This window comes from Aedes aegypti, chromosome 1 (genome assembly GCF_002204515.2).
Source record: "Aedes aegypti strain LVP_AGWG chromosome 1, AaegL5.0 Primary Assembly, whole genome shotgun sequence".
In the NCBI taxonomy this organism is placed as follows: domain Eukaryota; kingdom Metazoa; phylum Arthropoda; class Insecta; order Diptera; family Culicidae; genus Aedes; species Aedes aegypti.
In genome coordinates, this window is record NC_035107.1 from 103,850,015 (window position 1) to 103,867,605 (window position 17,591).

At 36.2% G+C, this 17,591-nt stretch overlaps 1 protein-coding gene across 3 annotated transcripts in view; it reads left to right on the top strand.

Annotated features, from left to right (window-relative positions):
• Positions 1 to 553: 553 nt before the first annotated feature.
• Positions 554 to 17,591, top strand: part of LOC5564407 (lachesin) — a 489,285-nt gene continuing 472,247 nt past the window's right edge. For 2 of the 3 annotated variants that reach the window (XM_021844216.1, XM_021844229.1), the window contains exon 1: positions 554 to 1,305. The gene's annotated coding sequence lies outside the window, so the exon portion shown is untranslated. Of the gene's footprint in view, positions 1,640 to 17,591 lie in introns of all 3 variants that reach the window. The other variant, XM_021844222.1, reaches the window with a different exon arrangement.

The window sequence follows — 17,591 nt, forward strand, 5'->3', positions numbered from 1 at the left end:
CCGCACCAAATGTATCATGTACAAAACGCTCATATGGCCCTCTACTGGCATGAAACATGGAAGGGTGGTACAAGAAGGCGTGGAGCGCAGCGAGCTAGGTGGACGAATCAAGTGCGCATCGATTTGGCGAGCGTGGGGCAGATCCAAGAATAATGAGATTGGGCCGTGAACCGAACATTGTGGCGTGAAATGGTCGATTCAGTGATGTACGGTCAGATGTTAAATTCATAAGTGGAACTCACGTTGAACAATTACAAAATTGAACATCGAAAATTCTGATGGATAGTCCGGCTGGCATCCTTGCATCCAGTCAGAAGCAACAGGTCATATTGCAAAACATCTGATTCGCCCCATCCGGACCGCATGCCGGCTATGGCGCTTTCGCTCTCGCCTCTCTTCATCCCGTTCGGGACACGGAACCGAGCAGTCGTCCCGAACCGCGTCCGAAACGAACCCGAGAGACCAAACGAACCATCCCGTCTGTTGCACATATCCTTCGTGCCCAGCATCATCACAAGCATCCGGCATCCCAGTTAGTATCCTTTCGGTTGGCAGCGCTGCTACTTGGCCAATTTCGGTTAGGGGTCCTACCGCGGATAGATAGATAGCATACCTCTTCTGCTGTCGTTGCTTCGGTTGAGCTTTTGGGCCCTCAGTGCGGATTTGCGGCGTTCAGTCGGTTTCGTTACTTGACGTCGTTGAGATCTCGCGAAACGTGGCACCGCGTCGCGATTCGAACTTTGATGCTAAGGGTTCTGAGTTGAGGGGTGACTTCGGCTTAATTGGTGGAAGTTCTTGTTGTAATGATGCAAGACCAACTTCGGTAAACTCGAAACAGAATAATTAAATTGAAACTGAAACAGGGAAGTGGCGTTAATAATGTAAAGGAGTGTCTTACTTAGTCGGTGCATTATTCACTGTCAGTTTGAAAAGCTCGGAGCAAGTGGAAGTGGAGAAAAAATTTCAAAAGTGCTTATCAGGCACCAGTTGGTCCGGTGATAAGGGATGACGGTGTTGTGTTGCTAGATTGTTTCTATAACGGTCTTTTCTTTCTTTTTGCTCCTACCCGTTCCTTGTTAGCCGCGTGTTGATGATTATTACTTTATAATGGAGAAGAAGTGGTGAGAAGTTTCCTCATTCTCCGGTGGAAAGAATTCCGGAAAGTGAATGGGAAGTTGGGTTTGAGTGAAAAGAAAAATGAATTATTGGATGAAGCTGAGAATATAAGTTGTGTTTCTGTGTCAAGTGAGGAAAAAAAAACAAGCGGAGGAAAGTGAGCAGCAGCTGTTCTTTGTGCAAGAAAAGGTAAAAAATACGGCAAAGTAAATCAGAGAAGTGGAAAGCGTGAAAATTCGCTGCAATTGCAAAACTCGTGAAAAGGAGGGAGGTGTTGAGGGTGGACCGGTTTGTGAGACTTATTGCAGGACTTGGTTGCGGAAAGTAGCTCTATCGCCACCAGCCTGGATGAGTTTCAATTGTGTACGTGTGCAATAGGAAATTGTATCGTTGCTGGTGTTCAGTACTTTTTATTTTCTCTCGTTGCTCTTGCCGCGTTGTTCATGATAATAAATGAAATTTGATGTCGTATCATCAATCTTAATCACTAAGAAATTATGGTTCTCGGACCGTGCTTGACGAGGTAGGTGTCTTCGACTATTATTTTTATCTTGAGGAAGTTTCTCGTGGATTTTTAAACAATGAAATTGGGATTCAATTTGTGTTCAAAGTGTAAATTGAAAAGTTCAAGGAACAAGTAAGGTAATCAACAAACGTTAGACTTCTTTGTTCCTATGCAAAATTCCCGAAATATACATAATTCTGGTAACATGTCTGCTCCCATTTTTGATTTCATAACTGATCAATTGCAACAAATAATTGTACTATGGCTAAAACTGTTCAAGTTGGTATTAAATTTACAAACAAAATTGTTACTGGACTACGTTCCTTTAATGGACTCAAATACATTTTTCAACAATTGGATTAGAATGCTCGTTATTGAATGCCAAAGAGGACGAGCTGTTTAATTTTTTAACAGCTAATAAAATACATATAGCAATTACTACTGAAAATTGTTTGAAACCTGGATCCAAACTCAAAAGAGATTCAAACTTTTTTGTTTATCGGATTAATCGTTTGGATGGAGTATTTTTTTTCGTCAATTGAAACCAAAGTTTTTGAGACTTTTGATGTTTCTGTTAAAACACAGCTTGGTAAATATACTTTCATAGCTGCCTTTTCGCCTTTTCAATACTCTGGGCAGCAAGTTAAATTTCTCCAAACTGATTTGCAAAAACTGACTCGCAATAAGCCAATTTTATGTCATTTAATGCCAAACATTGCCCATGGAATAATTCACAAAGTAATTCCAAAGGCATTATTTTATTTGACAAGTGCTCTTCAGGATATTTCTGAATTCAATACCCTGATAGCCTTGCTTGTTTTTCGTCTGAAAACTTTTCAACGATTGTTTTGTTCTTAACCGGCTCTAGTTGCCTGTGTAGCCAACTGGTTACACATCCTGATTTTGATTCTAATCATGCCCCTGTTACATTACAAAAATCCTATGAAGTGATTCTCAATCCTATTAGCTCCACTTTCAAGTATTTTTGAGTCGACTGGAATACATATGAAACATACATTGATAGTAATCTTAATGTTAGTATTTCGTTGCAAACAAAACTTGATGTTGACGAAACTTTACCAAATTAAATTGTTGGAGCAAGAGGCATTGCAATACCAAATGTGAATTTTACGAATCCGTGATTATTTACGATAATCTTTAACTCTTGATTCGTCTTAAAAACGTAAGGAGAAGGTAATATCTACGCACTTGTGATCCTGCTATGAAAATGATATGGCAGGATCTGCATAAAGAAATAAAAACACGATTTTCTAAAAAATGGCTATGGCTCTAACCCCTTTTGGAAATTATCTAAAATATTGAAAAAACCTCCGAAGCCAATTACGGCATTGAAAGAGGAAAACAAATTATTGCTAACTAATTGCGATAGAGCTCAAAAACTTGCTATGCAGTTTGAAAGCGCGCACAATTTTAATTCAGGACTTACAAGTCCAATTGTAAATCAAGTAACTCAGGACTTCGAAAATATTCTCAATCAAGAGAACGTTTTCGAAAATTAGGAATAACAAAATTGGAAGAAGTGAGAACTATTATTATTATAAAAATAAAAAATATGCAAGTCCCTGCTAAGGTTGTTCTAATTTTAAAACCAGATAAAAATCCTGCAGAAGCTTCTAGCTATCGTCCAATCAGTTTGCTTTCCTCCATCAGTAAACTTTTTGAAAAGGTTATTTTGAACAGAATGATGGCCCACATCAACGAAAATTTTTGTCAATAAACAGTTCGGATTCCGCCATGGACATTCGACCACCTATCAACTCTTACGTGTAACAAATTTGATCCGTTCCAACAAATCTGAAGGCTATTCTACTGGTCTTGCTCTTCTAGACATAGAAAAAGCATTCGACAGTGTTTGGCATGAAGGCTTGATCGTAAAATTAAAAAACTTTAATTTTCCAACATACATTGTTAGAATAATTCAAAGTTATCTGTCAAATCGTACACTTCAGTTTAATTATCAGATCTCCAGGTCTGGAAGGCTTCCTATTTTTATATATACAGTATTATACAATATTTTCACATTTGGCTTACCTGTGTTACTTCAAGGATGTCAAAAATCTTTGTTGATGACACAGGCCTTTCCGCCAATGGTCCATTCTGCCCCCATTGCACATCATTGCTCGACGGTGATAACAATCGAACGAGTTGGTAATTTTTCCTGGAAGTGCATAATATTATTCGCTCAATTTTCGGAACCAATTGCAATTAGGTAGCAAATTGAATTCGCCCAGCTGCACTCGCTTTGTTCTGGCTCAGTCGCTGTGGATGGTGGGCACTTCCGAGTACCTACTATGCACATATGTTTTGGGTGCGCTGGTATGCACAGAGCAAATAATTTGAAACATATGACAACAGGAAATTCATCCACTGGTGGTGAATTCTTTAATGAAGTTTGCACGTAGTTTTAAAATATGGATTCTTCTACTTTGTAGCTCTATATTGTCATTGGAAAATATCTAAATTTCTCCACATTCTATTAATTTTGTATGGAAATGTCTCATCGTTGCCATTGCAAACCAATAATTGGTCTGACATTGTATGGTTTATTATTTCGAGGAAACTTCCTACCCATAATCATGCACAGTGCCTGACCGGAAATAATTCAGTTTATATGATGCATTTTCTTCGTAAGCTTAATTGGGGTTTTATTGATGGAATCCTGCAAAAATTTTAACATAACTCCTTTTATTCATAGTTGAATGACATAATCTTCGAGAAAGTTTTTTTAAAACTCATTACCAAATCCGATTACAGTCATCTCTTCCTTACTCGATATTGAAGGGACCATCGAGTTAGGGAGGTATCGAGTTACAGAACACAAAACCAATGCAATTTCGATCCAAGGGACCATCGAGTTAGCCATGAAAACCAACTTTTAATATAGTTCTCTAACTCGATATCGAGATACGGAATATCGAGTAAGGGAGAGTTAATTGTATTCGTATTGCGAATAATTCTCAAAATGCAATTACCAATCTGTAAAGCCAAACATCCGTTTAAGCTGGAAACTTGATTGAATGGTCACCTGCTGGTGGAGATCAAAGGATCAAATTTTCAGCTCAAACGTATGTTTGGTTCTTTTGGATGGTGCTATTGGAAATTTCAAGTTTGGCCTCGATGCATCTAGGGACGTTCCGATACTTCCGATATATCGGAATATCGATATTTTGCGTTCGATATTCGATATTTTGGTATCGATATTTCCTATTCAATATATCGGTGATATCGATATTTCCTTCTGATATTTCGTATATTAATATAAAGAAAACAATTGTAAAGTTTTCTCCATACATATTTATTTTTTTGTATTTCAAAAAGTAGTTACCGTTCGTAATGTACCTCAACAGAGGATGTTTATGTCCATATCGGCATACTTGATAAAAACTACTCTGCGATGCAAAGAGGAGGCGATTTTGCCGTTTTTCTGAAGAGTGAAAATTGAACTCAAACTTTTCAACACAGATCCTCTAGCGATTCAAGTGAGAGAGTAAAAAAATGCGAGGAATTTTTCAGGTACTCTCTATCTCTTGTTGCGATGCTCACCTTTACTCACACTTCAAACGAACTCTTGAAAAAAAAATTACGATGCTGCATGATGAAGTACGATGATTACTTTCTACCAAAACAGCAGTGGAAAACATTCGCCCGGACAAGTAATTTGTAAAAGCGAAAATCACCGAAAAGAATTCGATCATTCCAGATACGCTATTATACTGAACGCGAGAAATGTATTTAATATCAGTAAATTTGTATGGTTTTTTTCGGTGAGCAATTTACTCATGTTTCCTAATAACAGCAATCTGTTGCCTTCGTTTTAAACGCTAGGCTTCAAAACAAGACATTAAACAAAATTCCATGTGGAGCTTATTTGTGACGAATCGTTTGTTCAAATAATGTTTACCAAATTTGAATCAATCATTTCAGGCACTTAATTAAAAATCACTAAGGGCTGAGACGAACTTAACTTGAAAAATTCAAATCCCTGTATCTTTTTCTCCTTTTCACCCTTCAAATATTATTGAAATTTGAGTATATACTTCAAAATTCTTGTACTATGAGTGAACATTATTTGCACTTACTATTCCATTTTTGATTTAACATCGGTAAAACTCCAAAAGAATCTCAGCATTATTTTGTTACTGGTAAAATTCAATTTGCAACAACAATAAAAGACAACCTGCCAAACTTTCACCAGCTTTACGATGCTTTCCCTTTTCGTAATCCATGTTAATGTACCAAGCATGTGGAATAATAGAGGCATTCATGCTATACACCCCTATTCTTGTATACGTTTGAATGCTCTTTCGATCGAAAGCCGTTTTACATTCTCGTTTACGCCAGCAAAATCAAGTGAATTCGAACGAATGGGATTCGATCGAAAGTTGGATCCGCCGTACACAAGAATGAGGGTGGTAAGCCAAACTGTATTTATTAACATATCAAAGATATAGTAAACCACGGCATGTCAGTGAAAAATTAATGCCTCCACTATTAGTACACTCTTCCTTTAGTTGCGGTATATTTTAAATTTGTGTTCCTTTAGTTGTGGTATTCATTGTTTTTATATGGGATCCTCCACTATAGGAAAAGTTTTAGCAGTTTAGTGATATTTCATCAATTTTAATGCAATTTGAACGCTCTTTTCAACTATTCCGTGTATCAACAAACCAATACGTCGATTGGCAGTGTCGTTTCTGTAATTGATGTAGTAAAATCAGTGAAAATGGAACTACCGTAACTATAAGAACACCCACAACTAATGGACCACTTACCCTATGCGTTTTACCTCATATTTCATAAAGAACTCTAAAAGCCTAGCAATTTCCCAAGGAACCTTTTTCTCCACGCCTGCTAGGACTTCAAAATGTTAAAAGTTCAAATTTGGCGATTTTGTTTATGCTTCTTTTTGATCTATTTATTATTATTTCAAATTAAGTTCGTCAGTCTTATGTTGAGAATTGTGACTGTTACAATCTGTGCTGGGAATGGTAATAGCAGTAGGCTTGAATTTCGAAAAAATCACGTTGTTCTCCCAGATCAAAATCGTGAATCTCATCAAGTAGCCTATGTTGCGTGCATGAATTTTCTAAATCGTTAGTGTCATTGAAGGCTCTAAATGCGGGAAATGCAGCGGGAAATAGAACATTTTTCTACAGTAATTTTTGGTTACCCTTAGCAACGGGTGTTTTGTAATTGTCAAGGCTCTTTGCCTACAGCAACGATATCCGAGGAGGAAGAAATAACTCGCAATAACATATGAATAAATTATTTTAGTATTATACCATAATTAGGTATTGTTCAGTTATTAATACATCAATTTGGTATTATATATTGCAAAAAACTGTTAATAAAATCAAAAATACTTCATCGAGGTATTCGACAGCTATTGAGGACTGCTTGAGGTATTGAACTATTATTGGAAAATTTCACTTTTATATGAAAATCCATCACGTATTATTTAGGTATTACAATACCTGATCTAGTTATCAGTTTGGTATTAGTAGAACATGCATGAGATATTATTAGAAGTGTTTTATTTCTTATGCAGGGCTCATTCATACCTCATTCAGGTTGTTAATATTGGAAATTATCTGGTATGGAATACCTCAGTTTGGTATTCAGTAGCACTTTTCTTCTGCTCGGGTTGGCGTGAGTTTCACTGGCTTCGCTGACTACGATTGGCTTTGTTTGGCTACTGTAGTATGAATTTCAGATTTTTTCCCAACCCTGGTTACAATTATGAAAACTTTATAAGCCTACTGAATTGCGCTGCACAATCGTTACCCGTTCTGTGGCGTAGTTGGTTAACGCACCCAGTCTAGCTTATTGGGAGTCGTGGGATCGAAACCCACCAGAACGACTCTATTATTTTTCACAATTTAACATCTCAATTTGTCCAAATTGACTTCTGTGTCTACGACATTCCGGTATTTTCGGTTGGTTTAAGCCGTAATAGACATGACAACCCTAGTTGAGTAATTTCTGATGAGTTTTCGGAAGAATTTCTGAGAAAATTATTGAAAAATTTCGGATGGATTTCCATAAAACAGTTAGTTAAATATATCCACGAGAGATATCTGGAAGAATTTCCGGACAGAATTTCTGAAAGTATTGCATAGAGATTTGCGAAAGAATTTCAAGAATATGAACGAAATAATCTGACAATGAAAGAAAAGTTTTTCTATTATAGTTCCAGATGGATTTCGTGGAGAATCACAGAAGAATCGGAATAATCCTGTGAGATTCTAAGAGATATTCAAAAAAGTCTCAGGGACATTCATGAATAGTTTTCTGAAAAAGGGAAATCAGGTGGTATAAAGTAATAATTTTGGATGGATTTCCGGAAGAAATCCTGAGGGATTTTAGTAAGGAACCCCGAAAGATTTCTGGGAGAAATCTTTAAAAGATATTCAGAAGAATCACAGATCTTTTTAAAGAACTCCATCCCACTGGAAAGCAATCGTAGCAATATATTCAGTAGAATACCAGGGAAATTTCACGAATGAAATCCAAAAGATTTTCATAAAAATACAAGAGAGATTTGCGAGATAATCCAAGAGAAAGTATCAGGAAGATTTTCGGAAAAAAACACAGAGCGATCTCAGAGAGAAAACTATAATAATTTCAGATTTTTCAGGGAGATTTTCTGAATAATCCCACAGGGATTTTTGGAAGACTTTCCGAAAGATTTTCTGTAGTATCACAAAGAAATTGCAAGAGCAATCCCAGAAGCATTTCCAGAATTATCCAAAACAAGATTTTTGGACGGAACAGTTCGAGATAGGTTTATGAATGATAAAAGAGGAATATCCTGAGAAATTTCAGAATAATTGGGATAATCCCAGAGAAATTTACGAATGAATTTATGAGGGATTGCAGGAAGAATCTCAGAGAGATTTTCCTAAAAATCCCATGAGAATTTTCAGAACTTCTTTAAGAATCCTGAAGTGATTCAATTTATAATCTTAGATGATCTTCCGGACGAATTCCAGAATAAATGAAAGAAGAATAAAAAATAGTTCAACTTTAGTTTTATTGTGACTTTTTATTTTCTTAGTGTTATTTTTTTCCGTGTACGCGCTCGAGAATTGAATCTGGCCCTGCTGCAACAACCGCGCTAGATTCGATGTCGGCGCTATCCGTCAAATTCACTGACCAATACCATTTCTGGACAAACATTTGAAAAGGGCTCAAGAGGTCTTGAGCCTTTTTTTAGAAACGTTGCTGTTGAGCCCTTCTCAGCCCGCCCACGCAAACTAACACCACTATCAGAAAGATTGGGCTCTTCCTGATAGTGGTATTGGTGAGCGTGATCGAGTTGAATTGGGCTCAACAGCGTCTTGCAAAGCCAATGTTTACCAATGTCGATGTGCCCTTTTGAAATGTTTGTCCAGATTTTGGTGAATATAACAACACAGCTAATGGGCCGTATGAATAAAATGTAGTAAAGTTGAGTTTACTACATTCTCGGTAGTAAACGCTATATGTGGAACACGAGTGGAACATGTTTGTGTCATTTTCCTTTCTACACCTTTCGAACATACTACTAACAACGCATTGCTATGAATAAAGGTAGCATTTACTACAAAGCTACTGGTAGTTAGCTTCAGAGGTTGCTTCACATGCTTTGAAATTGCAGAATTGAATGGAATAATTTACTTTTGAGTAAAAATCATGAGAAAACGATATGAGTTTTGATATTTCAGAAGGTATTTTGAGTTTTGTTTAGGAATTCTGAGGTTACGAAAACATTCGCCCCGCCAATGCTGAGATTCCGAAAAGATTACCGGCAGTTGCAATTTGTAATATCCGTGTGAATTCTGGTATTACGATAATTATGTTATTTTCTATGAATTTTAGGATGTCGGTAGGAATTCAGATATTTATAATGTAATTCTGAATTTTACGTGTAAATTCTGACATCTCAGATTTCCTTTGGAATTCCGAAATTCCTGTAGGAACTTTGGGATTCCGATTGGGATGTCGGATTTTTTATGGTAATTCTGAAAGTTTAAATACCATTCTAGGAATATTGCGGACATATGAGGTATCTGGTAAAAACTCTAGAATTGGGGTGGGAATGGGATTCTGAATATTAATCTCTTGGAATTCTGTGGGTATCTTTGAGACGGTATTGCTGTAAGAATCTATGAGATTGCGGTGGGATTCCTGCGAATTATTGTGTGAATATTTGTAATTCTGAAAATCAATCTTTGTAATTATTGTAAAAACCTTTAATAAGATTCCGTTGATCTCCAGTTCCGTTGGAATTTCGAAGCAAAGCTTTAATATAAACGTTTTGAATGTCGGTAAATATTTTATAGATTTCAATGGGATTTATCGTAAAATCGATAAGAAATTTAATAATTTCAAAGGGAACCTTGGTGTTTTAGGGGAGATCCTCATTGAATTCTAACGACTACCAATGGAATCACTACAATTCCAATAAAAATTTCGACATTATAAGTTCTAGACATTCCAAGGATACTATCAGAAACCCCCCAAAATAACGAGAATATCACAGAAACACTTAGAACTTCCGGAATTCAACATGCTGTTAAGAAAACACACAGGGAGCATCAAAATTCTACCGCAATTTCCCCAGAATCTCAGTACCGGTACTAGAAAATATGTGATTCTAAATTTGATAGCTGTAATCTCAAGATCTCTTCAAAGATGTTAAGCTAATATTAAAAAAAATCATCAATCACTGGCGTTGTCGAAGACCGAAAACCACCCAGAAAATTATTTGATGTACCATCATCATAAAATCATAAACATAAAGAGAATACCAGACCAAACGCAAAATTACACTACAAATCTTGTCAAATAACAGCACCTTCATGATTTGTGCAAATTGTCGCGTAATCGATTAGATTCCATGGATTTTCTTCATTCAAGCGTGTGCTAGAATAAGGGCGTAAGTCGCATGATCGATTTCTCTTCATCGATCCTCTCTTCTGTGAATAAAAGTGACAAGATGCAAGTTTGTGAGCATTTTTCCACTTCAGACCGCTTGCCAGCGATGCAATCTTGCGTCTTCAGGTGAAAAAATGCTGACAAATTTGCATCTTGTCACTTTTATTCGCAGAAGAGAGGATCGATGAAGAGAAATCGATCATGCGACTTACGCCCTTATTCCAGCACACGCTTGGTATGAATTTTAAGCGTCACTCTGAATAGATTGTTCTTTACGTGCAGAATCACTCTGCACTCTGAATGGAAATTTCTTAACGTGCAGCTTCAGTCACTGCTCATGTTCGAATGTAGTAAGTACTACATGTTCGAAAGGTTTTTTATTCTTACCAAAAGTGTACACTGAGGAAAGCAAACGTAAGACTGTCATAAGATTATGGAATTACGACACAACAAAAATCTTTGAAATTCATAAGACCATCGTATGGTTTTCGGCAGATGTTGTTTCCATAATACACTTCGAAGGAATTTCGTAAGATGATCTTATGAACCATCATTGACTTGATAACAAAATCCATAGATAGTCTTATGAATTACGTTCTGAACCATTCTTGGTTCCATAAGAATGTCTTGTGTAATTTGAGCTTTAGATTATAAATTTCAATGAATGAATAATACTAATCCGCGTTGAAAAATAGGTTAACCAACTTGGGAAAATCAAATTTTCATCCATTTTGTCACGCCGCAATTCGATCAAAGCACTTACTGTAAGCATTAGAATCGATTTGCGATACGACAAAATGGATGAAAATTCGATTTTCTCTAGTTGGCTAACCTATTTTGAACGCAAAGAAGTATATCATAGCAGCGAAACATTATTGAGAAAAGTTGTGAAGAACGCCTGAATTGTTGCAGGTTTACGTTAGGGGTGGATTAATGGATGAGAGGGGTTTGTGATTTCTTACGCGTCATACAAATTGTTTTGAATTTTCATTCCCAAATCTTATTGTTTGGATCCAATTCCTTAATCTGTTCGAAAGAAAGTGTTAGTTACAGCGGAATTGATGATAAATAGAAAATATTTACCCTTTGATGCATTAGAAACGGAGTCAGCCAACGACAAATCAGCAAACACGTCCATTTCGGAAGCCATATTGAATTTCTGATAGTGAAATGAGAAAATTTGCCTCACGTGGTTCTTCACAATGATGAGCAATGGGGTTCATAAGCGTTCTTATGACATTGACAATTGATTGTTATGAAAAAATTACACTTGTCTTATGAATCTCAATCTCGTCGAATGAAATACACAAGTGTCTTATGAACCAACAAAAAAATAATAAAAAACGCGTTCATTAGTGTGATCTTATGAAAATCATGCGAGATTTTTGCCTCAGTGATAGTAAACTTTGTGGGTTTTGTTTTTGAGTAGATGCTACATGTAGTAAAGTTCAAAGTTTTTTATTCATATCACCCAATGTGTTGGCCCACATGAGGTCGATATTGACAGTCATCAACTCAATTTCGTGTTAACCGATCGGACAGTGTACCGTAATCCGGGGTAACATTGATCAGTTTTTAGGATATTTCTTGAATATTTCATCCAAAAATGTAAATGATGTGAGTTTAATATTTTTAAAACAAGTACTGCCACCCATAGCTCGTGACTATATACTGTAGTTTGTTTCTCGAAAGATTTAAGCATGTTTTCAAAAATGTTTTATGTGATTTTTTCATTTAGCTGATATGGGGTAACATTGATCACCCATGTAAACAACGTTCGGTAATATTGAAAATGTCGTTACTTACATAAATCATGGCCCCTGAAGCCGAATATGATGTCGAAACGCTTACATCTTATTAAGTTTTTGAGTTATTTTAAAATTAAAAACACCTCGAACAGCTGAATACGCCTAAAGGTAGGCAATTTCCTAAGGGAATTCTACATTCTTTACAGTAATTCGTTAATGTTGCCTAATTGAACATACTTCTAAAATTTTTGACAACGGAATCGTTTTTGGCGATGCCATTTTTAGTGAGAACCGTATTTCCCTTGCTCATATCGCTTGCAGAACTTATGTAAGACATGAATCTTTGGTAGTGTCATCCTTAACCATTGAAATCATTGTTTCACAAACTTGAAAAAATTACGCATAAAGTTAACGCAATATTTGCAAAAATCTTAATTTTTAATAGCTTATAAGTATAAGAAAGAGAAACAACATTCATGCTTTGGAAATGTTTCATCAATAAATGACGATACCAACTTATTACGAGATAAGTCGTTCCGATCAATGTTACCCCGCTGATCAATGATACCCCGGATTACGGTACTTATCAAATAGATTGGATGGCAGAGGTACATTTGTTTTCACTAACGGCTACAAAACGGAACGTTTTTTCAAGGTTCTAAATAATCTTTCGAGTGACAATAAATCACCTGCTGAGATCACAAGTGAGGCTGCTTGGGCACGTCAGGAGTTAATCATCAATATTAACCTCCTTTTCGCGAGCAGCATAGATAGCCACGTAGTGTCGGTAGCGGTTGTTTCAACTGGCTAAGAATTAACACTACGAACTGCCTGTTCCGGTGGTAAAAGTCCACCTCACATGTGACCCCTAATTTATGGTGTAATGCGTACCGTGCCTAGGAATGAATGGAAAACCTAACCGCTAACGGAGCCTGTGGAGTACCAGGGCACCCTCTGCAGTATTGTGCCCTTCCTGTGCTACCCGGAGCAATGGCGCAGGACGGATTTCACGCCAACTCGACACGCGATTGGCAGCACCCCTTCAGAATTCAATGAAACTTTCTGGATGTCAAAAGTATGTGAAACTAAGATACTTTGCGTATTTTGTTTTTTTCAATATCGATCTAGACTAACATTTGGAAAGGGTCAAAGTTTTTTTTTACTTTTTTTATAAACCCGTATAACTCACAAACGGTAAGACCTACAAAAAAGTGTTGTATGGGGGACTGTCGTGAAATTTCCTGACGTTTTAGAGAAAAATATTGAAAAAATAAAAACACATTTTCTACACTGAAAAAAAAAATATTCAAAACTTAAAAAAAACGGCCACTTCAGATTTTGATCATCTTTAAGCAAAAAGTTTCGCAATTAAATTTACTAAAAGTCGTCCATACATTGCAAATTGGGCATATTTTAAAGAAAAAGGTTTTTCTAACATCGATTTTTTTAAGTCCCAAAGTTTTTTTTTTCACTTTTTTTTATAAACCCGTATAACTCGAAAACGGCAAGACCTACTAAAAAGTGTTGTATGGGGGAATGTCGTGAAATTTCCTGAAGTTGGAGAAAAAAATATTGAAAAAAATAAAAACACATTTTCTACACTGAAAAAAAAAATATTCACAACTTTAAAGTCGTTTAAAAAAAACGGCCATTTCAGATTTTGATCGTCCTTAAGCAAAAAGTTTCGTAATTAAATTTACTAAAAGTCGTCCATACATTGCAAATTGGGCATATTTTAGAGAAAAAAGTTTTTCTAACTTCGAATTTTTTAAGTCCAAAACTGATTTTATTTTTCAAAGATTTTGTTTTAAACTGTCAAATATGATCGTGTTTTCAAGTGATAAATGAGTTTGAATCAGAAAATAAATTGTATTTTTTATTGAGAATAGATAAAAAATGGATTTATACAGTGATTATGTTTTATAAATGAAGGCAATCAATGGACTTCGCCTCTGCCTATGAGGAAATCAACTCCGTCTAACAATCCGACGGATTTTTATGGTTCGAAAGGTATCACAACAGTATTGCAAACATTGAAAAGTAACAACCTTATCCATATCCCATTAAATTCTCTTCTAGAACAAGTGTTGTGAAAAAAAACTTACTAAACGTACCTGCATTAAACGCCAGATGAATAAGAAATAATGAATATGTTTGTATTGTTATCTACCTAAAAAAAGTTGATAAGCTCATAACTCATGATTTTATTTGCAAATAACGGTCTTCTTTTCTACGAATCAAAAAAGACAAAAAAGCGTCCAGGACGAAGGTTAAATACTGGTAATTAGCAACTTTACTGAAAATTATAACGCTGCTCAAGGATATCACTGGAATACTTCCCAAGCAGTGATACACCAATTCTAGATTTACCATAAAAAGATAATAAATTGGAAAATGTTAGTTTTATTATAATATCAGACCCATGACACAGTAGCAGTTCAGCTATTTATTTCAAAATTGATAAATTTTGTTAAACAAATCAAAAGTTATTTTTAAGTTAGATGGAGCTGCAGCTCATTATAAACATAGAAAAAATGCCAGCTTATGTAATTTCAAGAAAATACATGGATTGGAAGCAGAGTGGCACTTTTTGCCACATCCCACGGCAAAGGCCCCTGTGACGCTATTGGTGGCACTCTCAAGCGAATGGCAAAAAGAGCAAGTCTTGCAAAAGACTATGGAAACACAATCGCAACTCCGCGAGAACTATTCGACTGGGCAGTGAAACAAACTGATACATGCATCACCAAATTAAATTTCTGTTATAAATCTGAACAATATGTTAAAATGTCAGAGGAATTGGTGGAATTGTTTGATAAGGTTAACCCGTATAGGCCTGAGTGGAAGCAAAAATTCTAAAACCCTCACCGCTCAGCGCTGATCAGGTAAAGTATGTCGGAGTAGTTCTAGATTCCAAACTTTCTTGGACACCTCACATTGATTTCAGAGTCAAAAAAGCTTGCATGGCCTTCGGTCAATGCCGGCGAACCATTGGTAAAACTTGGGGCCTCAAACCCAAGTATATCAAATGGATTTGCACAACAGTTGTTCGACCAATATTGGCATATGGATATCTTGTGTGGTGGCAAAAGGGTGAAGTGAGAACAATTTAATCAAAATTGCGCCATCTCCAAAGGATGTGCTTGATGGCGATATCTGGTGCGTTCTCTACAACTCCCACGGCAGCGTTCGAGGCTCTTTTAAAGGTTGTGCCACTACACATACATCTTAAACAAGAAACAATTTCTTGCTTTTACCGTTTATGGGTACTGGATCTACTGGAGAAGAATCCAGTGAATCGTAGATCTACACATACTTCGTTGTTTCCACTTTTTGTGAATTGGGACAAAATTGTCCATGCTCCAAGTGATCTCACAATTGCTTGTCACTTTCCTTACAGGACATTTACCACACAATTCCCTTCACGGGAAGAGTGGACGTCGGGCTATTTGGAAAGAAGTATATTAAACAGTATAGTATGTTACACTGATGGCTCCCTTCTTGAAGGTAGAGCTGGTGCAGGAGTAGAGTTTTCATTCCCGGGAACATTTCCCGGGAATTGAGATTTCCCGGGATTCCCGTGTCCCGGGAAATGATTTTCTGTTTCCCGGGATTCCCGTATTTATTCCCGTATAACTTTATAAAAAAAAAAGAAATTACTATCTATTTTCAAACAAAAACCATCGCACCATTTACTTATCATATAATTCTACCCAATGAACTCACTACATCACTAGTTATATTTTGATACTGATTTTTTGTATTTTTTCGTAATGAAATAGTTGTTCATAAAATAGATATCGTTTTTTGATGAATTTTGCTATATAAAATAAAGGAATTTTCAAGGGATCTTTTCTATGAATTCAGTGGGCTTATAAAGTTTTCATGGATGTAACAGTCACAATTTTTAATGTAACTCTAGTTGGATTAAGAATAAACTCCACGAGGACTTATGCTTAAGGTGATTATATAACAAAGCCACATCTCAAATTTTAAAGAGCACAAAACATGAGAACCAAACAGCGCTCCGCGTTGAAAATTTATCCCATTGGTCACCACCAGCAAGCAAGCAATTTGATTGGTTTTCAACGCGAACAGTTATCAGATTCTCCAGTCTTGTGCACTTGAAAGTTCAAAGTTTGGCTTCGTTTCATAATCACCTTAATGCTATAAACTTTGTTGTGCTGAAGCCTAGCTTTCTTTAGAGAAACATGAATAAATTACTCATTACAACATAAATAAACAAAAGAATTACTGGTATAGGGTCGATGAAGCCGCATGACTTAGAACAAATATTCGAATAAAATCGAAAAATAAAGCCAGTGGCATTGTTTTTACGTCTGAAAGCTTTTTATCACGGTTTTGTAAAAAAAAAAACACAAAACAATTTTTTTTTGTGTTTATTGTCGCTTGTGCTACAAAAGCCTATAATACAAAGAAAAATACAAATCAAAACCGTGTTTTTACAAAACTTTAACATTTTTACTATTAAAGGTGGTTCAAAAGCGTTTGATTGATTTAAAAAAGTTCTAATTTAATTATTTATTTTGTTTTATGAAAAATAGCTTTTCTTAGTAGTGCTACTATAGGAACAATAGGTTTCCTATAGATGCAAGGGAGCTTAAATTATATGCAAAACCATATTTCGGTCATTTTTTTTACAAAATCGAGTTGTGTATCAATGGTACTTAGTTAAGTGGTTCCTGAGCTTCATGTTAAAAATGTATTGCAACGATTTGTAGCAAAACGCCCGTAAAAAGCTACTAATGCGGCTATAGGAGACTGTCTACTAAGGGAAAACCGGCCTTACACGAAATACGAATAATTTGAAAAAAAAAAATCCACCAAATTTGCTTTATTTTCACGTTTTTCATAATTTCCCGGGATCCCGGGATTTCCCGGGAAATGGTAATTCTATTTCCCGTTTCCCGGGAAATCAAATCCCGGGAAATTTGAAAACTCTATGCAGGAGTATATTCTCGTGAGCTAATGCTGATTCAGTTTTACTCACTTGGTAGAAACTGCACCGTTTTTCAGGCGGAAATATTTGCTCTTATGTGTGGAGTGCAATCAGCATGGGTAAAGTCATATACTTCTGTTCAGATAGTCAGGCTGCTATAAAAGCTCTCGCTTCGGCCAACTCAAGGTCGAAGCTTGTTATCGCATGTCGAACTCAAATTGAGGGACTGAATTCAGTCAACTCTGTAAACCTTGTATGGGTACCTGGCCATTCTTCCATTGTGGGAAATTAATTGGCTGATGAGCTAGCTCGCGATGGAGCA